At 41.8% G+C, this 26,590-nt stretch overlaps 1 protein-coding gene across 1 annotated transcript in view; it reads left to right on the top strand.

Annotated features, from left to right (window-relative positions):
- LOC127605692 (aldo-keto reductase family 1 member A1-B-like) overlaps positions 1 to 4,402 on the top strand; it is a 70,313-nt gene extending 65,911 nt beyond the window's left edge. Inside the window, 1 exon segment of the mRNA XM_052073463.1 lies at positions 4,393 to 4,402. The gene's annotated coding sequence lies outside the window, so the exon portion shown is untranslated.
- Positions 4,403 to 26,590: the final 22,188 nt, after the last annotated feature.

The raw sequence follows: 26,590 nt of genomic DNA, 5'->3' as shown, positions 1-26,590 counted from the left end.
CAGGAATTAAAATCTTGGTTCACCTCAAATTTCCTCAAACTGAATAGCAATAAAACTGAATTCCTCCTTATAGGCACTAAATCCAATCTAAACAAAATAAACAACTTCTCCATTCCCTTCGAAAGCTCTTCCATCTCCCCCTCCCCTCAGGTCAAGAGTCTGGGTGTCATCCTTGATAGCACCCTCTCCTTCACCTCACATATCAACCACATCACTCGTTCTGCATATTATCATCTTCGAAACATCCACCGGCTCCGCTCTTCTCTCACTCCTCAGTCCACTGCTATACTTGTACACACCCTCGTCACCTCGCGACTCGATTACTGTAATTCCCTTCTGTTTGGTCTCCCTCAAAAAACCCTCCATAAGCTTCAGCTGGTCCAAAATTCAGCTGCCCGCATTATCACACTCACGCCATACATAAACCATATTACACCTGTCCTCCAACATCTCCACTGGCTTCCCATTTTACACCGCATTCAATATAAAATCCTGCTACTCACATTCAAATCCATTCATGGCCTAGCCCCTCCATACCTATCTGACCTCATCCATATTCCTACGCCTGTCCGCTCTCTTCGTTCCTCCTCCTCTGTCCTCCTCTCTGTCCCCCCTGCTCGCCTCGTCACCATGGGAAATAGAGCCTTCAGTCGCTCTGCTCCCCAGCTATGGAACTCACTCCCCGCTGACCTTCGTAATACAGCCTCATTAACACATTTCAAATCCCGCCTCAAAACACATCTGTTTCGACAAGCCTATTCACTCAGACCATAAAGCCATTGTTTTATTTATTTATTTTGTTGTATTTTTTCTTATCTTATTTGATGTAGTTTTTTAACATTGTACTCGTGATTTTAACTGCTTGTTGTAAGGTGTCCTTGAGTTTCTAGAAAGGCGCCCACAAATAAAATGTATTATTATTATTATTATTATTATATATATATATAATATATATATACAGTATATATGAGCTCAAGCAGTCCAACTATCGGCCAATAACCTGTCTCCTGTCTCTACAACATGGAAGCTCATGTCAGGCATCATTGCGGCTAAGATAAGTGGACACATGGATCAATACATGAGCGAAGCACAGAAGGGCACGGGTAGAGATACCAGAGGAGCCAAACATCAGCTCCTGGTTGACAGAACAATCACACAAGACTGCAGGTCCCGACGTACCAACCTGTGCACAGCTTGGATTGATTACAAGAAAGCCTATGACTCGATGCCACATACATGGATCACTGAACGCTTGGAGTTATATAACGTGAACAGGACCCTAAGAGCCTTCGTTGCGAACTCGATGAGGATGTGGAAAACCACACTTGAAGGCAATGGCAAGCCACTTACCCAAGTGTACATCAAATGTGGCATATACCAAGGTGATGCACTCTCCCCACTGCTGTTCTGCATAGGACTGAACCCCCTAAGCCAAGTAATCACTAAGACAGGCTATGGATCCCCTCATCAGAAATGGAGCTATGATCAGTCACCTCCTCTACATGGATGACAAAAAGCTGTATGGTAAAAGCGGAAGGGACACAGACTCCCTGATCCACACAACTGCTGCAGGATCTACAGCAGCGACATCGGGATGTCATTCGGGCTTGAAAAATGTAGTCGGATGGTGACTCAGAGAGGAAAGGTAGTCTGCACTGAAGGGGTCTCACTCCCTGAAGGAACAGTAGCAGGCATTGAGGACAGCCAATGGCAACCTCGAACTGGCAACAAGCGGCTACGGACAAATACCTCCAGCAAGTGAGGCAAGTCCTAAGAAGCCAGCTCAATGGCAAGAATAAGAACCGCGCAATAAACAGCTATGCCCTCCCAGTCATCGGATACCCTGCAGGAATAATAAGGTGGCCAAAGGACAAGCCCCTACACGGGATGTACCACCGGACCATAACTGAAGTGGCCGATCTCAAGAAGTCCTATCAGTGGCTAGAGAGGGCTGGCCTGAAGGACAGCACAGAGAAACTCATCCTGGCTGCTCAGGAGCAGGCCCTGAGCACCAGAACCATTGAGGCCCAGATATATACCACACCAGACAAGACCCAAGGTGTAGGTTGTGCAAAGAGGCACCTGAGACGATCCAACACATAATTGCAGGGTGTAAGATGCTGGCAGGGAAAGCCTACATGGAACGCCATAACCAGGCGACTGGCATAGTCTACCGAAACATCTGTGCGGAGTATGGACTGGAAACCCCAAGGTCAAAATGGGAAACACCTCCGAAGGAAGTTGAGAATGACAGAGCGAAGATCCTGTGGGACTTCCAGATCCAGACTGACAAGATGGTAATGGCGAACCGACCAGATATCGTGATGATAGATAAAGGGCAGAGGGAAGCCGTTGTAGTGGATGTAGCGTTCCCAAGTGATGGAAACATCAGAAAGAAGGAACACAAGAAACTTGAGAAATACCAAGGGCTCAGAGAGAAGCTGGAGAGATCCTGAAAGGTAAAGGTGACAGTCGTGCCTGGGGTGGTCGGAGCACTCGAGGCAGTGACCCCCAAACTAGATGAGTGGTTGCAACAGATCCCGGGAACAACATCGGACATCTCAGTCCAGAAATGTGCAGTGCTGGTAACAGCAAGGATGCTGCGCAGAACCTTCAAGCTTCCTGGCCTCTGGTAGAGGACCCGAGCTGAATGAGGGACGGACACCACCTGAGGGTGGGTGAGACGAGGAATTTTTTAATTAAATTTTTATACATACCGTATTTTCACGACCATTTGGCGCACCGTATGGTTGGGCGCAGTCTCATTAATGGGTGCTATTTCTGTATTTTACACATAGACAAAACGCACTGTCTCATTGGGCGCAGTTTTAAAGTGGTAAAACATACGCCAGCTTAAACATACGGCATGCATGCGCGCACGCTAAAAACACGTTAGCTTAAAGCATACGGTAGCATGCCAAGACATACAGATACAAGCTAAAAACACGTTTTTAAAAAAGCAACGGAAGCAAAAGTGAGTTCCGTTGTATTTTATTTAGCCATCGTACAATGTACTCACGTTTTTCGATCAATCATTGCCCAGAAATCCATCAAAGTCCTCATCCTCTGTATCAGAATTGAACAATTGTGCAAGTACCGGTAATCCATAAAAAACGCAGCGTTATCTCTCGTTGTCAGAGTCACTCTCATTGACCGGCTCCACAGAAATGATGCCGGCTTTGCCAAAAACTCGAACAACGGGTGCAAGCAGACACGTTCGTCCAAGCAGCCACAATCCATTCGCAAATTGTGGCGTAACTCGCCCAGGGCTGCCTCTCACTCTTTGTAAAGTTGTGTTTGCCATCGATCATCCATTGTTCCCCTGCCGGTCGCAACTTTACTTTGAACGCCCGGTTGATGCAGATGTCCAGTGAGTGGTTGGAGTTCTTTAGTTTTGCCTCCGGGAATAACGGCAAGCTCAGAGTTCATTTGCTTGACTTGGTTTTTCACCGCTGCTGTGAGATGGGCACGCATGCCAAAAGCATAACCGATGGCTTGAAGTTTGAACTGAGCTTCGTAGGCGTGTCTCTTTGTAGAATTTATTTTCGGGGGTTCTTAGAAACCAAAACCGAAGTTGTTTTGCAACAATGCACATAGCCTTGGGGCGTCCGTTTAGCGTCCACTTACACGTCCACCCTTCACTCATTGGCAGGCTTCTCCCCCACATGCCTGTCCTCTCTCACATCTGCCTTCTCTCTCTCTCTCTCCATATATGTATATATACACGCCCACCCTTCACTGATTGGCCGATTCTTTGCCGCATGGCTGTCCACACTCACTTCCGCCTTTTCTCTATATAAACAGCGCGTCGGCTGTCAGTCAGGTTTTGGAACTTAGCGCATACACAAGACTCTCCGCATCATAAGGCGTCCTGTCCATTTTGGAGAAAATTTAAGACTTTTAATGGTGTCTTATAGTCGTTAAAATACGGTGTGTATATATATATATATATATATATATATATATATATATATATATACACCGCATTATATATATATATATATATATTTATGCGTGTGTGTGTGTGTATTGCTCTCACTGAAATATATTTCCAAATATTTTGCTTAGTCACAAAGGTTCCTGACCCCTGGGTTAGCCGTTTTGTAAAGTGCTTTGTGACAGCTGCAGCTGTTTTGAAAGTGTAATAAAAATAAAGATGAATTGTATTGTATTGATCAAGAAAGTGAAACTCATGATATTAATGTTCCTTTCATATCATGTTCTGCGAAAACATTTCTCAAAAAGAAAAAAATGGTCACACTATAAAGATTAAGGGTAAAAATATCACTTGAGACAGAAATTTGCCATTTTTTTCCTTATTAGTTTGGGAAATTTCTGTTACAGAGTGGGACTTACAACCAGAGAACAAACCACCACGCAGATGAAAGTGAGAGCGGTGACATAGGCTTTCTTCAAATAAGTTCATTCAAGGAAACAAAGAGAAGTAACATAAAACAAGGGGGACAAAACAACCTTGCGAGAACAAAAACAACTACTGAAGTGGTGTACAGCAAAAACAACTACCAAAAGGTGGTGGAGAGGAGTGAAAAGCTGTTTTCAAAAATGAAACCAAAATCATACAAATTGTGAAGAGAAACAAAAACCTTAAGTATGTCTGGTCCATCTGTTGAGAGATCAAATGGAAAGAGAAAATCACAGCAGAACTTAACTACGCAACCTTTAAGTTCCACTGGACAAAGGACGACTCCGGGCGCGACAAGAGATGTGCGGGAATGGCAGCAAGACAGCATTCAGAACAACAATCCAGCGTTTTTCTTCATTTGGAGCACAACCGAAATACAATCCACTGCTGATTGGTCGCAAGTGGATCTGACTGCTTGACTCCACCCACCACTTGACCAGGATCGACTGTGGACGGAGAGAACACCTTCCCAACAAGCAAAAACACAGGAACTGACCATTTCATATTCACAAAGACATTTTAAAAAAATTATTATTTTGGTTGATACTGATTGTCAAATGTAATCTCTTGAAGTTTTAACTACCAAGAAAGGTAAAAAGGTATTCAACATGTACTCTAAGTTGTTTATTTAATGTCTGTTTACAATTTGTCTCAATATTTACTTAAATGTGATTTTGTTCGTGTGTAATCTTTATGATGCAACTGAACTAGAATGTTCTCTGCGATTATATTGACAAAGGAAATGTCATTGAATTGTAAAACGCAATATTCTGTCTAATTAAAAAAAAAACAAAAAAATGGAAGACCTTTATGAAGGCGGCCTAGTGTTTGACTGAACTGAACTTGAATTATCCTTTTTATTTGGTCTCCCGTAGAAACTTGTCTCGGAGGACAGGCCTCCCGTGCCGCTACATACACTGGACAATACATACAATACAGGACAATATATACTCTCATAGATTGAACAATACATGACAGGCAAATTTATACCTCATATTGCCCTCATGTCCTCCCACTTGTCTGTTTGCCTCCCTCTAATTGTTTATTAATTAAGATGACAGCCTGCTGTATGAATGAGTTTTTATATCGGTTTAGTTTGGAGAGAGGAGTCTGATACCTCCTTCCTGAGTTTAGGAGCTCGAATTGGGAGTGTAGCACATCGGAAGTATTGTCTAAAATCTTGTTGACCTGTTGAATAAAGGACTCGACATATATGTACCGGGCAGCAGAAGGTCGGGGCTATCCTATTATCATCCCTGCTGGTTAGCACGTCTGCCTCACAGTGCGGAGGTGCAGGGTTCGATTCCGGCTCCATTCTTCCTGTGGGGAGTTTCCATGTTCTCCCTGTGCCTGTGTAGGTTTTCACCGAGTACACCATTTGCCATATTCCAAAAACCTGCATGGCAGGCTAGTAGAACACTCTAAATTGCCCATGGTTGGGATAGTGAGTGTGAATGGTTGTTCGTCTATGTGTGCACTGCGATTGGTTGGCAACCAGTTCCTCCTACTGTCTGAAGACAGCTGGGATTGGCTCCAGCATATCCCTTGGGAGGATAAGCGGATCAGAAACGATGGATGGTCTGAAAGCCCCGAATGTCACTTTCTTTAAACAATCACATTTGTACTTGTCCTGAGTGGACAAGAGCACTGTTCCTTCGTTTGTTGTGTTTCTTTTATATTTCCGTCCCCAAGACAAGTGTGTGTGTGTGTGTGTGTGTGTGTGTGTGTGTGTGTGTGTGTGTGTGTGTGTGTGTGTGTGTGTGTGCGCGCGCGCGCGTGTGTGTGTGTGTGTGTGTGTGTGTGTGTGTGTGTGTGTGTGTGTGTGTGTGTGTGCGTGCGTGCGTGCGTGCGTGCGTGCGTGCGTGCGTGCGTGCGTGCGTGCGTGCGTGCGTGCGTGCGAGTGAGTGAGTGTTTGTGGTGACCCGCTCAAACGTCCCAATCAGAATTTCTTTCAAATGGATTGCAAAATTGGATTACAAAAAGAAAAACACAACAAACTCTCAAACCTTCCTCACTTCTCTGCTTCATCCATTCTTTTCCCAGTGTGCTTATCCTCACAAGGGTCGAGGGTGTGCTGAAGTGTGTCGCAGCAGTCTATCGGCAGTAGACAGGGTACATCTTGAACCGGTTGCCACACAATCGCAGGGCACACATAGACAAACATTCACACCGTGGAACAAAAAGTCTTCAATTAATTTACCATGCTTTGGGAACGTGGGAGTAAACCGGAGTAACCGGAGAAAACACACGCAGCCACAGGGAGAACATGCAAACTCCACACAGGAAGGCCGGAGCCGGAATCGAACCCTGCACCTCTGCACTGTGAGGCCCATGTGCTAAGCAATCGTCCACCATTCCGCCATTTCTCTGCTTAATTTCGAAAATTCAGTCACTTTGCAAAAGTGGTGCAACATTCTCACTACTTGAAGCACTACTTTGAAACTCTAAAACATGTTTGAATACCCACACTGACTTGAAACCATTTGGAAATCTGAATTTTCAACCATAAACCTGTCTTGAAACCCTACTTTGAAACTAGGCTGCCAACTTGAAGAGTCCATTTCAAAGTGTCATTTGAAACCCTAAATTTGTCTTGAAACCCCAAAAAAGCAAACTTTGGAAGCTTGCCTTCCATTTGTAACTAGTACCTGCTTGTACATAGTCCCGTAAACCATGCTGGGCTGAGTAGGTGGTGTATGGGTGCAAAAAAGTTGAAAAGGACCCCATTTGGGGTCATCTCCCAGAATCCAAATGACCCTCCCCCCTCCTCCTCGTTTGCTATCTTTTATTTCGGGCTTGATGTTGTTCTGGTTTTATTTTCGTCATTTCCTGCCGCTCGGTCTGCTCTCTCATTTCACACGCGACCAAAGTGGGGACTGAGATTGCCTCAGACCCATCCGCTGAAAAAGGACTCCAACATCTCCTTGACCATCACACCAGAGCCTCGGCACAGCGCCGCACCAAACACCCCCTTCATCATGCACACATCTTCTTCTCCACTCAAATGTGTGTACAAGTGTGTAAAATTGTGTTGTGTTTGCATTTGTTTGTTTTTGTGTGTGTGTGTGTGGGGGGGTGTGCGTGTGTGCGTGTGTGTGTGTGTGTGTGTGTGTGTGTGTGTGTGTGTGTGCAATTGTTATGTCTGTCTGTCTGTGTGTGTGTTTCAATTTACAGTGGATGTGTCTACACACCTCTGTTCAAATAGCAGGTTTTTGTGATCCGTGTCACCGGTTCAAGGTGACGTAAATATAAACAAATGCAAAAATGTGGTTGCACAAGTGTGCACATCCTGTATACCTGGGAATGTCGCTGTGCTCATGATTAAACTCATGTTAAATGGGAGTCAGCACACACCTGCCACCATTTGAAATACTGTAGATCTGATTCAACCCAAAGAAAGTTCACATTTTTCTGTAGGCTTTCCCCGACATTTCGTTCTTTTTTGTCTTTTATATTTTTTTTCTAGCGGAAGCCTGAAGGGTTTATACTGACTGATATTTCGATCATTGACTCTGATTAACCCAAAATATGGCAGCGTTTTGATGGTTTTGTTTGTGTTTGATAAGCTTTTCATTTTTTTAATAGTTATAGGTTATAGGTTGCAATGGTGAAAAAAAAGAAAGCAAACTTTCGAAATTATTTATCTTGGTCTTATTTTTTAATATCACAAAACACAGGTGTGTGTTGATTTTTAGATCAAACGCATGTGTGTGGTATGTATCCTGGCTGCGATCAGGTACGTGTCTGTGTGCGTTGCGTGCTGGTGTTTAAATGTCATGCGGATTCCATGGAAACCCGTTCAACCACAAACATTCCAGCCAACCAATGCGTTTGACATGTACATCACATTACCGTGATAATTATTAGGATGATTACATTCACCAGCACAAATGTGACTCATCCGTGCTCTTTGATCTTCCTCTTTAATTGACACGCAAGTCGCTGCAGTTTCCATGTGTCCTCGTCTGAACCTCATTTGAGCTTCTCAGGAAAATACAGCTTCACTGTAGCATTAGCATGTTAGCAAAACTGCACTTTAACATGTTAGCGCTCATGCGCTATAGCATGTTACTACACACTAGTAACAGTAGTTCCCAAGATGGCGCCCGAGTAGGCAGCCTTCGGCAAGTGCTCTTCAAGAGCCTTGCTTTTTTGTTCTTTTTTGCTGTTTTTGTCTTTTGTTTTGTCACATGTTGTTTGTTGTTGTTGTTGTTTCATTGTGTGGACCTGATATGGACTGTTTTCAGCGCTTTTTGGCCACGACATTCGTCAAAGGAGCAGTATCTGTGCTTGGTGGTTGCGCCTTCTCGGCAGCACGCCTGTACCAGCACAGATTTTGATTGGGAGGAATGTCGGCGCCATTGACTGTCGGTGCTGGACAGACCTGGGGCGCTTGTGTTTTTTGCGCCAGTAATGGGCAGCATTTCTCACAACCCCGATTTGTTCAGTGGCTATGTCAGCGCTGTTGGACAGTCGGTGGATGGCCGCTGAAGTTGAGGATGAGGAGAGAGGAGCGTTGGCGAAGAGCGCCGATGCGTATTTGGAACCGTGAGTCGCCGCTTGGAATTGAAATGGATTTCCATGGGACAGGAGAAGTGAACCAATCTCTTTTTTCGTCAATGGATGCTACAGCTTCTTGTTGACTTTGAAACTTAGCTTGTAGCCGACGTGTGCACATTTTGAGCATGACGTCTCTGATCCACTGGTTAAAGGACACTTTGATTCTCTCCTCTTTCATCTCAAACTGCTTCAAACAACAAAGCGTGTGATGAAAAAGTGGTTAGAACTGCATGACTGTCCGTGTTTTATGTGATGTGTTGTTTATTATTTTACTTTATGTTAACTGTTTTGTAAAGCGCTTTGTTACAGCTGCCGCTGTTGTGAAAGCGCTATATAAATCAGCATGTATTGTATTGTATTGTATTGTGCTAGCATCTCAGCATGACTGCACCTGTAGCATGTTCGTGATACTAGACGAAAGCATGCCACTACTATTTCAATATGTAAACTGCACTGTAGTATGTAGCATATTAGCACAAATATGCTGTTGCATGTCGCATGTTCGTATTACTATATTGTAACATGTAGCATGTTAGCACTGTCACACTATAGCATGTACAGGGGTGGCAAACGTATCGGCCCAGCAGTAGTTTCAATTCAGTTCATGGGGAGAGAACTGACTCACCGACTGCTCTTTTCCCCATAAAAATAACGATTGTTGTTGACTTTGTCTACATGAGGTTGTACTGACGGCCACTTACCGGTAAATCCATCCATTTTCTGCACTTTTTTACACGAGGGTCACAGGTAAGCTGGAGTCAATCCAAGCTGTCTTCGGGCCAGTGGCAGAGTACACCGTGAACTGGTTGTTTAGCTAATTGCAGGGCACATACAAACAAACAACCAATCACACCCTTTACAATCACAATCTTTAGAGCAGGGGTGTCAAACTCGGGTCCGAGAGGACCGCTGTTCTGCATGTTTTCCAAGTCTCCCAACACACATACTTTGAAAACATGCACGACAGTGGCCCTTCAAGACCCAAGTTCGACACCTGCGATTTACAATACAATACAATACAATATATGATGATTTATATAGCGCTTTCACAACAGCGGCAGCTTTAACAAAGTGCTTAACAAAACAGTTAACATAAAGTAAAATAATAAACACAACACATAACATAAAAAATGGACAATCGTTCAGTCCAAACCACCTTTCCCTCATACGCATTGTTGTTAAGCAGTTTAAGATGAAAGAGGAGAGAATCGAAGTGCCCTTTCACCAGTGGATCAGAGACGTCATGCTCAAAATGTGCACACGTCGGCTACAAGCTAAGTTTCAAAGTCAACAAGAAGCTGTTGCTTCCATTGACGAAAAAAGAGATTGGTTCACTTCTCCTGTCCCATGGAAATCCATTTCAATTCCAAGCGGCGACTCTCGGTTCCAAATACGCGTCGGCGCTCTGCGCCAACGCTCCTCTCTCCTCATCTTCAACTTCAGCAGCCGTCCATCCAGCCGCACCAAGGCCGCCCAACAGCGCCGACATCTCCACTGAACAAAACCGGGTTGTGAAAAATTCTGCCCATTACAGGTGCAAAAAACACAAGCGCCCCAAGTCTGTCCAGCACTTTTAATTTTTATGCAACAGAGCACTTTGCACTGGATAATTAAATCATGATGTAGTTAGTTTATTGTTTGCTTTCAATCTCTTTGTTGGTGGGTTAGGATCAAGTATGATTAAAACTGAACTATATTAAGAGCATGCATATTGTACGTTTGTAGTTATTTTGTCCATATTTAAAATCGTTTTTTTGTCATACATTTGGGTGGCACGGTGACCGACTGGTAAGCACGTCCACCTTACAGTTCAGCGGTCCGGGGTTCGATTCCAGGCTCTGGCCTTCTGTGTGGAGTTTGCATGTTCTCCCTGTGCCTGCAAGGGTTTTCTCCAGGTACCGGTAATCATATTTCCTCTCACATCCCAAAAACATCCATGGTAGGTTAACTGAATCATTTTCAACAATGACTATTGTGTGCAGTGTTTCACACACACAGACAGTTCAACCAAGTCCACACACAAAAATATAATGACATTTTTCTGTATGTTGTTTAATGCCTTAGTGCAGGGACTTTTGGGCCATCCTTCTCTCGAACAATTCTCTACAAATCTAGTTTGTATTCCGTTCTTGCCACTCGAAACAGGCACTGTCTACATACTAGCTGCAGTGGTTACTTTCTACTTAGGTCAGCTTCCTACATATTTGACTAAAGATCGACTTTTGAAGTGACGAACCTCCCACGATCGACCCGATCGCACACGTGCAAGCATATACACATGCACGTACGCGGGGGCTCAACCACGCACACGTGTGCATATGCACGCACGCATGCATGCACGCATGCATGCACGCACGCCGAGATGAACGACAGCCGACACCGAACATGAATGAAATCGAAACACACGAACACACAAAGTTCCTCCCCTCCCCTCCATTTCCTCCTCTCAACCCTTGGGTCAACTTGGGACCAGTCCGCTGGCTCCCAGTCGATTGTGATTGACGGATTGGGGACCCCTGCCTTAAAATCAGAGGTAATTCGCTGACCAGTTTAGCCGGTCGGTGTTTGCGCATGAGCGGTGATTCAGTTGTAATCTGACTGGTTGCCTTGTATGTCAATCAAGTAACGGGATTGTTGCTAGGGTGACATTGTAGGTTATGCTGTACATAGCGATGTTATTTGAATGGGAGCGCCAGTGCGGAGGCGTTTTCGAGGCTTGTCATGTGAAAGCATTGAACCAGCCAAAGAGCCACATGCGGCTCGCGAGGCCCGGGTTGGCCACCCCTGCTCTAGATTGTCCCGAGGTGTGAATGGTTGTTTGTTTATGTGTCTCCAGTGATTGGCTGGTAACCAGTTCAGGTTGTACCCGTCAACTGCCCGAAGACAGCTGGGATAGGCTCCAGCACGCCCGCAACAATCATGAGGATTAGATAATGGATGGATGTCATACATTTGTTGTGGAAGTGCGTTTCCGTATGTGACCACTCCAGTAGCACTGATGAAAATTTGTGGCCCTCCCTGCAGCATTTACTGTAACTTGCCTGTCCCTGGTTTAATGTAACATACTGTATCATATCATAACGTCATGAAAAGTAGGGTTAAATTAAAATAGCCTCAATTATCATATCAATCGCCTGAACTAAACATAATGTGAGATATTGCAACAAAACAAAGCAACATCATCTTAAAGTAACATATTGTACTGTAAGATAATATAAGACATACAAAAAAATACTTTTGCAAAGTAAGAAATGTACGCTGTTATTGCTTTTTGGAAAAACAGGTTTCACTGCATACACACACACACACACACACACACACACACACGAAGCCCCGCCTGCCACGGCATGCTAAGAATCCTCTGGTCGTTATCACTATATGCAAATTTGATGCACTTTTTCTCATGTACATGACATGATCTTGCGACTAAGGTTTACACATATTACATACAGAACACTTCCATATTATAATTCATCATAATTGTGAGTTTGAAATACTGATAATTACGTGATCAAACAATTTGTAGAAAACATTCTCGGGCTACGTAAGGCTCCAGTCAGCTCACCTTTAACCTTACTGGTAAAAAGTACGAGAGAAAATCAAGGCTATGAAAAGATGAAGTGTAAAAATATGAAAACTAACAAGGCAAATTGTCATAAAATCCATATTCCTTTCCCAAAGAATGAAATATATCATGCATGTTATTTATGACACAGAAAAATGAAAGTAAAGACAAGTTTTTAAAAAGTTGCTGTCGTACCTCAATCCTGAACAGTCAAGTGAGCAGCGATTTGGAAAACAGGATAATAAAAATTCCCAGCAAGTGTCTGAAAAAACTGGGAGGAATTACTTTCGTGATCCTCAAAGGCAGGGGTGACAAACTCATTTTTGTCACGGGCGACATTGTAGTTACAATTTCCCTTGGAGGGCCATTATGAATTTGGGGAAACCATACAAATATTTAATCACCTCCACATATTACATACACAGCGTACAACATATTGATGGATAACTAATTTTGAAATCAGATGTCAAGAATAATGTTGTTGCGGATTACCCGTATTGGCCCGAATATATGACGGTGTTTTTTGCATTGAAATAAGACTGAAAAAGTGGGAGTCGTCTTATATTCGGGGTCTAGATATTACACCCATTCACAACGCTAGATGGCGCCAGATATTATTGAAGCGAATGCTGAACTTGACTCCCCAGGCCAAAGTGAACAGGCATGTGGTCTGTGCCGAGGGGAGGAAAAGATGAGAGCATCGGCAGAAGACAAGAGAGCCAGGAGAAAGAACAGCCAGGACAAACAAGTGACCCCCCTCCAACTGTGTGTTCAGGTGCACCCACTCCAACAGGGACTGTCACTCCCGGATCGGCCTCTTTAGCCATACCAGACGGTGCTCCCAGTCAGGCACAAACAGATAATCACACTGTGATTGAAATGCCAATGATGACTTTTAAATGCCATAATCGGATGTCAGATGCTGGGGGAGGGACACCAATTGTGGGAGGAGGCAGGGGTAGATAGGGGTGGGGGGTGCAGGCAGAACATGGAGGGAGTTTGGACTCCTGACCGCCTGGTGTAATAAACTGTTTTTGAGCCTGGTGGTTTCAGCACAGAGACATCGCAGTCTCCTCCCCGACGGCAGCAGGTTGAAGAGGCTGTGAGATGGGTGGGTGGGGTCATCTGCGATCTGGGTGGCTTGGCGAGTCAGACGAGAGTTGTAAATGTCCGTGAGTGGAGGAAGAAAGACACCAATGATCTTCTCGGCTGATCTCACAATGCGCTGCGGACTCTTTCGGCAAGCACCGTACCGCACGGTGATGAAGCTGGTCAAGATGCTCTAAGTGGTGCCTCTATAGAATGTCTGCATCATGGGGGGCGGGGCTCTTGCTCTCCTCAGATTGTGGAGGAAGTACAGGCGCTGGTGGGCTTTTTTGGCCAGTGAGGTAGGAATTAGGTCAGGTCTTCAGAGATGTGCACACCAAGGAACTTGGTGCTACTCTGCAGCACCGTCAATGGTCAACAGAGCATGCTGGGTGTGTGTTCTTCTGAAGTCCACAACAATCTCCTTCCTAAAAAAAATCCAAACTTAAAGTAACATCAAACAAAACCCCCTGATAGAAGCACAACGATCCGACCTGAGTGGTAGATGTGGCAGTCCTTTTAACAGAACAATAAAATAAAATAAAAATGACATGATGACCAACAGGTGCAACGCTGTAGGAGAAATCCTCCAATGCCACCTGTTGATCACAAATGGAACAGGACCGACCGTAAACTATGAATCAAAACCAAATCTAATCTCAACAAAAACTGAATCATGACAGTGATTCTCTCAAGGGATGTCCCAAGGTGGCTGCAGGATGTGTGCCGCCTGAACAGGGTGGCAATGGGATCAGGCCTCTGGTGATGTGGAGTCCATTTTTGGTCGGATCGTTCTGTCATGTAGTGAGATGGTAGATCAGCCAAAACGCAGGGAAGCAAGAGAAGCAGGGTGTACTGAACAAAATCTATTCACTCATTTAATGCGATTAGAGGCACCTATGGCGCGAGCAAGCACGAGCCACACCAGCAGCACTCAAGTGCTCCATATATGCCCGTGAGAGAACTATGGTTCGGATCTCACTTCGTCTTCGAGACAAAAATCTAGGGGAAGAGATTTTTTTAAAAAGTCACACATGTTTTAAGAAAAGAAATTGCTGCTATGCACAGTTTAAATATAAGTATGAAAAAGTATAAGTATAAAACGTTGAAGGTCTAAAAGTGAAAAACAGTTGGTCATTCATTATTAAAGGGACATTGTCTAAAAATGTTGATTTTTCACCGTTTATTATTAAAAAAACACTATTAATATCAATAAGATGAAGAAATTGTTATATCATATCAACAACAAATCAACAAAAACAAATTTTAAAACTTAATTTTAGGTGATATAATCACAAATTATATTACACAGGGGCACACCTCCCCTCCAGGAGACTGCCATGTTTCGCCGTCATCTCAGATACCCGAGGGAGACAAGCTTTGTGTATTCAGTTCCTCAACATGATGACTCCAGCATGTGTAACTAATACCATGCACTTACTCCATCATTTGAGGGAAAAACGAAATGTTTTTGGGGATGACATTCTATGGTCTCTCTGAGACACCGTAATGCAAATACAGATTAGGTCATTGCATTTTATTAGTTCACCGCAAAGGGGACACAAAATTCTACATAGTGGGATTTTTTTGTTTGTTTGTTTTCTTTTTGTCCTCAGTAATAACCAAGAAAATTGTTTTATTTTATCCGAATCTAGATTTTTTTTAAGTTGACAAAAACAAACAAAATAACAAAGTTAATTTAGAACCCTGATTATGTCCGGGGCGCCACGGTGATAAGTTGGGTAGCAGTTCAGCCTGGCAGTACAGAGATGAAGTGTTCGATTCCGGCTCTGCTCTTCTTGTGTGAAGTTAATGGAACACTCTAAATCAGGCATGTCCAAAGTCCGGCCCGCGGGCCAAATCCGGCCCGCGGTCGAATTTCATCCGGCCCTCGGCCCCCGTCATAAAATCAGTGCCGTCTGGCCCGCAGGTTGGGCGCAATGGAACACGTGTTGCATTGACTGAGGTCTCGTAGACTGGCGAGTGATGTTTCATAGAGTACTGCTTCCCTCTAGTGGCTAAATAAGTAATAACATTCACTAAATGAGTAATAGCATTTAGACACTAGAGGGCATCACTCACGAGTTAACAAGACATCACTCCGTGTTTATATTGACTATGTCATATTTCAAATTCCTGTTTCAAATGAACCAAAATAAATTCTTAAGATTGTTGAAATTAAAATAAAAATGGAAATGTGAAACAGACTGGCTTACTAAAATTTGTTGAACAATATTGTTGTTCAATGTAAAGAATGTCAGCCAAGGTCGGCCCCCCGACATTTTACCACATAAAATCTGGCCCCCTTGGCAAAAAGTTTGGACACCTCTGCTCTAAATTGTCCCTTGGTGTGAGTGTGAGCGCAGATGGTTGCTCACCTATATGTGCCCTGTGATTGCCTGGCAACCAGCTCAGGGTGTCCCCCTGCCGACTGCCCGATGACAGCTGGGATAGGCTCCTGCACGGCCACAGCCCTTGCGAGGATAAGCTGATAAGAAAATGGATGGTTGAATGGAGTCTCCACCACAATGTCCACTGAAGTCCCAAACTCATTTCTATTCTTTGGCTTTTGACTCTTGATTTTAGTTTTCCTGTTTTTGCACTTTCAACTGTCTTTGTTATTAATTTATTGTTTTATTGTTTGTTGTTGTATATATGATCTTTACTCTTTAAAGTGCTCTATAAATACAGTTGAGTTGATGCAAAATATGTCATTAAATACAGTATGTCAATTTCTTTACATTCTATTTCACTACATTTTCCGATTACCGGCAACAAACATTGGGCACCACTGTGAAGATGTAAGTGTTTGACTCTGTCCTGCCACTGCCGACAGGGTCTTTGTTATCCTACTGGAGCTCCCCAGCTCATCGGGGAGGAGCTGGGGGTCAGCATGACTGGCGGTGCGATCAAACGCCGACATTGCCCTCTTGTGTTTGTGTGTCTGAGGACTGGCCCGGTAGCAGCTCAGTAGTTGCGCACCTGTGACAACTTGCTTGTTTTCCTCCATCACACTCAACACGCTCCCACGCTCTCCAAGTAGACATGTACTACCTTCACCTCATCTGATATTCTTTTGCGAGAAATGTATGTCATGCACACAAAGGTTAACAGTGGTGCTTTGAGATGCAAGTGAGTATTTTACATTCCGTATTTTAAAAAAGCACATGGCTTTACACTAGCTTTATGGAAACATATACTCTAGTAGGAAATGCCATAGACAAGCTCACAAAACAAACATTGATGCGGCATCACATAGAAAATATAATAATGATCACATACTGTATATACTTTGTCTACTGCAGAAAATGACTTACTGCGGCAAAAACAGTAACTGAAATTGTGAAACCCTTCTCCATTAGTATCTGCATGATTGATTTATATTACCCACCCACCCCCAGAGGCCAAGTCGCGCACATCAAAATAAGTCGCAATTAATTAATCATGACAAAGAAACAGTTTTATTCCTTACACTCATTGCGTAATGCTATCACTATTTGTATCTATATATTTTTTAATTGCAACGTTACAAAAGTTTTTTTTCCTTAAAAACCCATTCCTTTAGTTTCCTCCCTTTCGGAAGACTGGAACAAATTAATGGCATTTCCATTCATTTCAATAGGGAAAGATGATTTGAGACGCTAATGTGTGTTTGTACGTGTGTGTGTTCTTTTTATGGAATATTTGTGGTGTTTGACTTCCTGACTTTTTGATCACAACAGTTCAGAGCAGCGGGCCCACATTCCTGCTCTTGAAAATCCCCAGGAAAGCTGAAATATTCTTATTAGGTGTCCTAATATTGTTTCTCATCATGTGTGCTGGCTTCAAAGGCCAAGCTCCAGCAGGTGATGTTGTGTTAGCGGAAAAGCTAATGCTAATGCAACCACCCTCTTCACACACATACACACGCGCACACACACACACACACACACACACACACACACACACACACACACACACACACACACACATACGTGTTTTGGTGCATTTTCAGGACGTCCGTTTGTTCACCCGACATATGGGTACATGCCTTTCCCGTGGTCCTACAGGCTCCAAAAAAATATGGTAACCATGAAAAAAAATCAGGAAGACAGCCATCTACTCAGATTTTGGCTAGGACGTAATTTTTTTTTGATTTATGACAAAACTACTACATATGAGGACATTGACAGGTTTTTGTGTATTATGGAGACAGTCACCTCAAACACACTACCATTTCATGTTTTTGTGAATTTTGAGCCCCCGGGATACACATCATTTTCAAGTATATATGACTTATGAAGACCAGCTAAGAGTAAAGTGTGTATTTTTAAATTGACTCATGTTACATACCAACAGTATATGTTAGGCACATGTGTCCAATTGTCATGCTCGGGCATGGGGAGAACTCTACAAAGGAAGGATGCCCAGATTCAAACATTCAAATATCAATTGCTGAACTGTGAGGCGAATGTGCCAAACAGTCGTTATACCCATCATCCCTCAAATATTCACATTAATAATACAAGATAGTAAAATAAGCTGTGAAGAAGAAGAGACGGTTAAATATGTGGTCAGTCCACTTTCTTATTTTTTAATTGCTGACAATATGAAATTATGAACACAGAAAACATGCCACCTCCTCTCCATGACACAAAGCACTGCAATAGATGAGGGTTGTTTGAACTGAAGAAGATTATGTCAAAATGTGAATACTGCGATGAAGAATTTTTAATGAATCTGGCCATATATTGTGCCATGTGTGTAGCAACTTCTTTAGCTACCGTTAGACAAAAGCAACTTTTCAAAAAGTATTGAATTTCTTGAAATAGGATGAATTCAAATGTTTTAGGGTTTTTCCGAAATATCACCTCAAACCTAATAAGCCTATCTTTTGAGAGCTGGAAAACAGGCACGACAGTGGCCCTCCAGGCCCAGATCGGGACATGCCTGATATACAGTATAATTTACATGTTCATACATCTTCAAGGATTTTCCAAATTGCTCTTGAAGATCATGAAACAACAAACGTGAAACACAGTATCCAACAACAAATATGAAATCCATAATTGACCATCCCACCCTAAATGCACCATTGCTATTGCTTTAGTTAACTTGAACTGAAATGTACCCAGACGTGCTCGCATTTCAATGGACTAGCCATTCATTTCCCTTTTTAATGCAGTTATATCCTGTTGTGGATGTAGTTTTTGATGGACACCCAGCCTCTGTCGTTCAGAGCTGCTGGCTCTGCGTGGAGACAGGACTCACAGCTCGTTTTACCTGAAACTTTATGGCTTGTTATGAAATCAAACATATGTCGCTCAACAGCCTTCACTTCATAATCTGTCCATATGCGTCTCTTATTCCCACCTGTAAAAGAAGGCATTATTTATTAAAAATGGAAAAATAAAATAATCAAAATAAGATATTCCAGGAAATAATGAGAATTTTGAAAATTTGAGAATTTTGAGAATTTATCTCTCATTCCATTCATGGTCTCCAGAGGGTTCAGTCAGGTCACTTGGTGTCTGGAACATAACATTACGGTGTCAAAATATTCAGCATTCTTCATTCTGACCAGTTAAGAAATGAATAAACATTAATTATCATTGAACATTGCTCACGGGAGAGTTTGGGATGAATATACCACACTATAGAAAGTTAACACTGTTCAGTTCTGTGGAACAGCAATATGGGGACATTCGAACACAGGCTCTCCAGAGTTAAGTCCAGACAAAAATCATATCACCTGAAACACACTCCGGTTTTTCAGGTCTGAAGAAATATGAGGACATGACGACTGAAATCATGGAGAGTCCATGTTTCTGATTTATAACTTCTCCTGTGTTTGTCAAAGAAAGCTGAAAACTCAAACCTAGTATATAATGATAAGACGTAGTAACCTGTTGTAAGGAAGAAGTGGATCTTCCACTCCTTTCTTGATCTTCAAAAGGTTTCATCAGGATCGGAACACTTGGTGTCTACAACATAGCAACAGTGCAGTGTCAGAAATATTCAAATTTATTCATCCTGATTAGTTAATAAATGAATAAACATTGTTATTCATTGAACATCGCTCACAGGAGGGTTTGGGATTAATATAAGACACTATAGAAAGTTAACACTGTTCAGCTCTGTGTAACAGCAATATGGGGACATTCGAACACAGGCTCTCCAGAGTTAAGTCCAGACAAAAATCATATCACCTGAAACACACTCCGGTTTTTCAGGTCTAAGGAAATATGAGGACATGACGACTGAAATCATGGAGAGTCCATGTTTCTGATTTATAACTTCTCCTGTGTTTGTCAAAGAAAGCTGAAAACTCAAACCTAGTATATCATGACAAGAAGTAGTAACCTGTTGTAAGGATGAAGTGTGTCTATCATTCCATTCATGGTCTCCAGAGGGTTCAGTCAGGTCACTTGGTGTCTGCAACATAACATTACGGTGTCAAAATATTCAGCATTCTTCATTTTGACCAGTTAAGAAATGAATAAATATTAATTATCATTGAACATTGCTCACGGGAGAGTTTGGGATGAATATACCACACTATAGAAAGTTAACACTGTTCAGTTCTGTGGAACAGCAATATGGGGACATTCGAACACAGGCTCTCCAGAGTTAGGTTAAGACAAAAGTCATGTCACCTGAAACACACTGAGGTTTTTCAGGTCTGAAGAAATATGAGGACATGACGACTGAAATTATGGAGAGTCTATGTTTCTGACTTATAACTTCTCCTGTGTTTGTCAAAGAAAGCTGAAAACTCAAACCTAGTATATCATGATAAGAAGTAGTAACCTGTTGTAAGAATGAAGTGGATCTCTCACTCCATTCATGGTCTCCAGAGGGTTCAGTCAGGTCACTTGGTGTCTGCAACATAACATTACGGTGTCAACATATTCAGCATTCTTCATTCTGACCAGTTAAGAAATGAATAAATATTAATTACCATTGAACATTGCTCACGGGAGAGTTTGGGATGAATATACCACACTATAGAAAGTTAACACTGTTCAGTTCTGTGGAACAGCAATATGGGGACATTCGAACACAGGCTCTCCAGAGTTAGGATAAGACAAAAGTCATGTCACCTGAAACACACTCAGGTTTTTCAGGTCTCAAGAAATATGAGGACATGACGACTGAAATCATGGAGAGTCCATGTTTCTGATTTATAACTTCTCCTGTGTTTGTCAAAGAAAGCTGAAAACTCAAACCTAGTATATCATAATAAGAAGTAGTAACCTGTTGTAAGAATGAAGTGGATCTCTCACTCCATTCATGGTCTCCAGAGGGTTCAGTCAGGTCATTTGGTGTCTGCAACATAACATTACGGTGTCAAAATATTCAGCATTCTTCATTCTGACCAGTTAAGAAATGAATAAATATTAATTATCATTGAACATTGCTCACGGGAGAGTTTGGGATGAATATACCACACTATAGAAAGTTAACACTGTTCAGTTCTGTGGAACAGCAATATGGGGACATTCGAACACAGGCTCTCCAGAGTTAGGTTAAGACAAAAGTCATGTCACCTGAAACACACTCAGGTTTTTCAGGTCTGAAGAAATATGAGGACATGACGACTGAAATCATGGAGAGTCTATGTTTCTGACTTATAACTTCTCCTGTGTTTGTCAAAGAAAGCTGAAAACTCAAACCTAGTATATCATGATAAGAAGTAGTAACCTGTTGTAAGAATGAAGTGGATCTCTCACTCCATTCATGGTCTCCAGAGGGTTCAGTCAGGTCACTTGGTGTCTGCAACATAACATCACGGTGTCAAAATATTCAGCATTCTTCATTCTGACCAGTTAAGAAATGAATAAATATTAATTATCATTGAACATTGCTCACGGGAGAGTTTGGGATGAATATACCACACTATAGAAAGTTAACACTGTTCAGTTCTGTGGAACAGCAATATGGGGACATTTGAACACAGGCTCTCCAGAGTTAGGTTAAGACAAAAGTCATGTCACCTGAAACACACTCAGGTTTTTCAGGTCTGAAGAAATATGAGGACATGACGACTGAAATCATGGAGAGTCTATGTTTCTGACTTATAACTTCTCCTGTGTTTGTCAAAGAAAGCTGAAAACTCAAACCTAGTATATCATGATAAGAAGTAGTAACCTGTTGTAAGAATGAAGTGGATCTCTCACTCCATTCATGGTCTCCAGAGGGTTCAGTCAGGTCATTTGGTGTCTGCAACATAACATTACGGTGTCAAAATATTCAGCATTCTTCATTCTGACCAGTTAAGAAATGAATAAATATTAATTATCATTGAACATTGCTCACGGGAGAGTTTGGGATGAATATACCACACTATAGAAAGTTAACACTGTTCAGTTCTGTGGAACAGCAATATGGGGACATTCGAACACAGGCTCTCCAGAGTTAGGTTAAGACAAAAGTCATGTCACCTGAAACACACTCAGGTTTTTCAGGTCTGAAGAAATATGAGGACATGACGACTGAAATCATGGAGAGTCTATGTTTCTGACTTATAACTTCTCCTGTGTTTGTCAAAGAAAGCTGAAAACTCAAACCTAGTATATCATGATAAGAAGTAGTAACCTGTTGTAAGAATGAAGTGGATCTCTCACTCCATTCATGGTCTCCAGAGGGTTCAGTCAGGTCACTTGGTGTCTGCAACATAACATTACGGTGTCAAAATATTCAGCATTCTTCATTCTGACCAGTTAAGAAATGAATAAATATTAATTATCATTGAACATTGCTCACGGGAGAGTTTGGGATGAATATACCACACTATAGAAAGTTAACACTGTTCAGTTCTGTGGAACAGCAATATGGGGACATTCGAACACAGGCTCTCCAGAGTTAGGTTAAGACAAAAGTCATGTCACCTGAAACACACTCAGGTTTTTCAGGTCTCAAGAAATATGAGGACATGACGACTGAAATCATGGAGAGTCCATGTTTCTGATTTATAACTTCTCCTGTGTTTGTCAAAGAAAGCTGAAAACTCAAACCTAGTATATCATGATAAGAAGTAGTAACCTGTTGTAAGGATGAAGTGGATCTCTCACTCCATTCTTGGTTTCCAGAGGGTTCAGTCAGGTACCTGTCACTTGATGTCTGCAACATAACAACATTACGGTGTCAAAAGTTTCAGCATTCATCATTCTGACCAGTTAAGAAATGAATAAACATTATTTCTCATTGAACATTGCTCACAGGAGAGTTTGGGAATAATGTACAACACTATAGTAAGTTAACACTGTTCAGCTCTGAGTAACAGCAATATGGGGACATTCGAACACAGGCTCTCCAGAGTTAGGTTAAGACAAAAGTCATGACACCTGAAACACACTCAGGTTTTTCAGGTCTAAAGAAATATGAGGACATGACGACTGAAATCATGGAGAGTCCATGTTTCTGATTTATAACTTCTGCTGTGTTTGTCAAAGAAAGCTGAAAACTCAAACCTAGTATATCATGACAAGAAGTAGTAACCTGTTGTAAGGATGAAGTGTATCTATCATTCCATTCATGGTCTCCAGGGGGTTCAGTCAGGTCACTTGGTGTCTGCAACATAACATTACGGTGTCAAAATATTCAGCATTTTTCATTTTGACCAGTTAAGAAATGAATAAATATTAATTATCATTGAACATTGCTCACGGGAGAGTTTGGGATGAATATACCACACTATAGAAATTTAACACTGTTCAGTTCTGTGGTACAGCAATATGGGGACATTCGAACACAGGCTCTCCAGATGTTAGGTTAAGGCAAAAGTCATGTCACCTGAAACACACTCGGGTTTTTCAGGTCTAAAGAAATATGAGGACATGACGACTGAAATCATGGAGAGTCCATGTTTCTGATTTATAACTTCTCCTGTGTTTGTCAAAGAACATTGAAAATTCAAACCTAGTATATCATGATAAGAAGTAGTAACCTGTTGTAAGGATGAAGTGGATCTCTCACTCCATTCTTGGTTTCCAGAGGGTTCAGTCAGGTACCTGTCACTTGATGTCTGCAACATAACAACATTACGGTGTCAAAAGTTTCAGCATTCTTCATTCTGACCAGTTAAGAAATGAATACATATTAATTATCATTGAACATTGCTCACGGGAGAGTTTGGGATGAATATACCACACTATAGAAAGTTAACACTGTTCAGTTCTGTGGAACAGCAATATGGGGACATTCGAACACAGGCTCTCCAGAGTTAGGTTAAGACAAAAGTCATGTCACCTGAAACACACTCAGGTTTTTCAGGTCTGAAGAAACATGAGGACATGACGACTGAAATCATGGAGAGTCTATGTTTCTGATTTAGAACTTCTCCTGTGTTTGTCAAAGAAAGCTGAAAACTCAAACCTAGTATATCATGATAAGAAGTAGTAACCTGTTGTAAGGATGAAGTGGATCTCTCACTCCATTCATGGTCTCCAGAGGGTTCAGTCAGGTCACTTGGTGTCTGCAACATAACATTACGGTGTCAAAATATTCAGCATTCTTCATTCTGACCAGTTAAGAAATTAATAAATATTAATTATCATTGAACATTGCTCACAGGAGAGTTTGGGAATAATGTACCACACTATAGAAAGTTAACACTGTTCTGCTCTGTGGAACAGCAATATGGGGACATTTAGACACAGCCTCTCCAGAGTTAGGTTAAGACAAAAGTCATGTCACCTGAAACACACTCAGGTTTTTCAGGTCTAAAGAAATATGAGGACATGACGACTGAAATCATGGAGAGTCCATGTTTCTGATTTATAACTTCTGTGTTTGTCAAAGAAAGCTGAAAACTCAAACCTAGTATATCATGATAAGAAGTAGTAACCTGTTGTAAGGATGAAGTGGATCTCTCACTCCATTCTTGGTTTCCAGAGGGTTCAGTCAGGTACCTGTCACTTGATGTCTGCAACATAACATTACGGTGTCAAAAGTTTCAGCATTCTTCATTCTGACCAGTTAAGAAACGAATAAACATTATTTCTCATTGAACATTGCCCACGGGAGAGTTTGAGAATAATGTACCACACTATAGTAAGTTAACACTGTTCAGCTCTGAGTAACAGCAATATGGGGACATTCGAACACAGGCTCTCCAGAGTTAGGTTAAGACAAAAGTCATGACACCTGAAACACACTCAGGTTTTTCAGGTCTAAAGAAATATGAGGACATGACGACTGAAATCATGGAGAGTCCATGTTTCTGATTTATAACTTCTCCTGTGTTTGTCAAAGAAAGCTGAAAACTCAAACCTAGTATATCATGACAAGAAGTAGTAACCTGTTGTAAGGATGAAGTGTATCTATCATTCCATTCATGGTCTCCAGAGGGTTCAGTCAGGTCACTTGGTGTCTGCAACATAACATTACGGTGTCAAAATATTCAGCATTCTTCATTTTGACCAGTTAAGAAATGAATAAATATTAATTATCATTGAACATTGCTCACGGGAGAGTTTGGGATGAATATACCACACTATAGAAAGTTAACACTGTTCAGTTCTGTGGAACAGCAATATGGGGACATTCGAACACAGGCTCTCCAGAGTTAGGTTAAGACAAAAGTCATGTCACCTGAAACACACTCAGGTTTTTCAGGTCTCAAGAAATATGAGGACATGACGACTGAAATCATGGAGAGTCTATGTTTCTGACTTATAACTTCTCCTGTGTTTGTCAAAGAAAGCTGAAAACTCAAACCTAGTATATCATGATAAGAAGTAGTAACCTGTTGTAAGAATGAAGTGGATCTCTCACTCCATTCATGGTCTCCAGAGGGTTCAGTTAGGTCATTTGGTGTCTGCAACATAACATTACGGTGTCAAAATATTCAGCATTCTTCATTCTGACCAGTTAAGAAATGAATAAATATTAATTATCATTGAACATTGCTCACGGGCGAGTTTGGGTTGAATATATCACACTATAGAAAGTTAACACTGTTCAGTTCTGTGGTACAGCAATATGGGGACATTCGAACGCAGGCTCACCAGATGTTAGGTTAAGGCAAAAGTCATGTCACCTGAAACACACTCGGGTTTTTCAGGTCTAAAGAAATATGAGGACATGACGACTGAAATCATGGAGAGTCCATGTTTCTGATTTATAACTTCTCCTGTGTTTGTCAAAGAAACCTGAAAACTCAAACCTAGTATATCATGATAAGAAGTAGTAACCTGTTGTAAGGATGAAGTGGATCTCTCACTCCCTTCTTGGTCTCCAGAAGGTTCAGTCAAGATCACCTGGTGTCTGCAACATAACACCATTACGGTGCCATTACGGGACATTCGAACACAGGCTCTCCAGTGTTAGGTCCAGACAAAAGTCATTTCACCTGATCACACTCAGGTTTTTCAGCAACATTACAGTATCAGAAATATTCTAAAAAGTATTCTACAGTAACTGGGAAGTATGAGGGCATGACTGAAATCATGAAAATCAACATTATAGCAACCATAGAGTGTCAGAAATATGTCGTAGTTACATGACTTTTGAATAAATTAAACTTCATACACTGCACAAGCCGGCTCTTTATGGTAGTTACCACTGTACAGCTCTTATAGCTAACAATTTCAGGACAACAGACATGACTGAGTTCAAATAATAAAGACAACACCCGAAACATACTCTTTCAGACTAAAACAATGTAATGACTGAAAAATAATTCCGGTGACCATTCGTTGTTTTCAACTAAGTAGAGACTTTTGATGGGCAGTACAAATTGCTGATAAAAATGTGGATTTGTCAAACAGCTACCACAGCCTTCTTCAATCAGGTGAAATAAGCATTATGAAGGAAGTTTAAAGGCATCTAATTTTCCTCGACTATTACGGATGGTATGTGTTTTTATGAATTGTGATATTTGGTGAAGCACAATATTTTAACAGAAGCCGAATAATTTCTATTTCTATTTTTTCATTCCAAGATATTCCTAGTTCTACATGGCAATACAATAT

This window comes from Hippocampus zosterae, chromosome 8, assembly GCF_025434085.1.
Source record: "Hippocampus zosterae strain Florida chromosome 8, ASM2543408v3, whole genome shotgun sequence".
In the NCBI taxonomy this organism is placed as follows: domain Eukaryota; kingdom Metazoa; phylum Chordata; class Actinopteri; order Syngnathiformes; family Syngnathidae; genus Hippocampus; species Hippocampus zosterae.
This window is presented reverse-complemented; position numbering and strand designations above follow the sequence as displayed.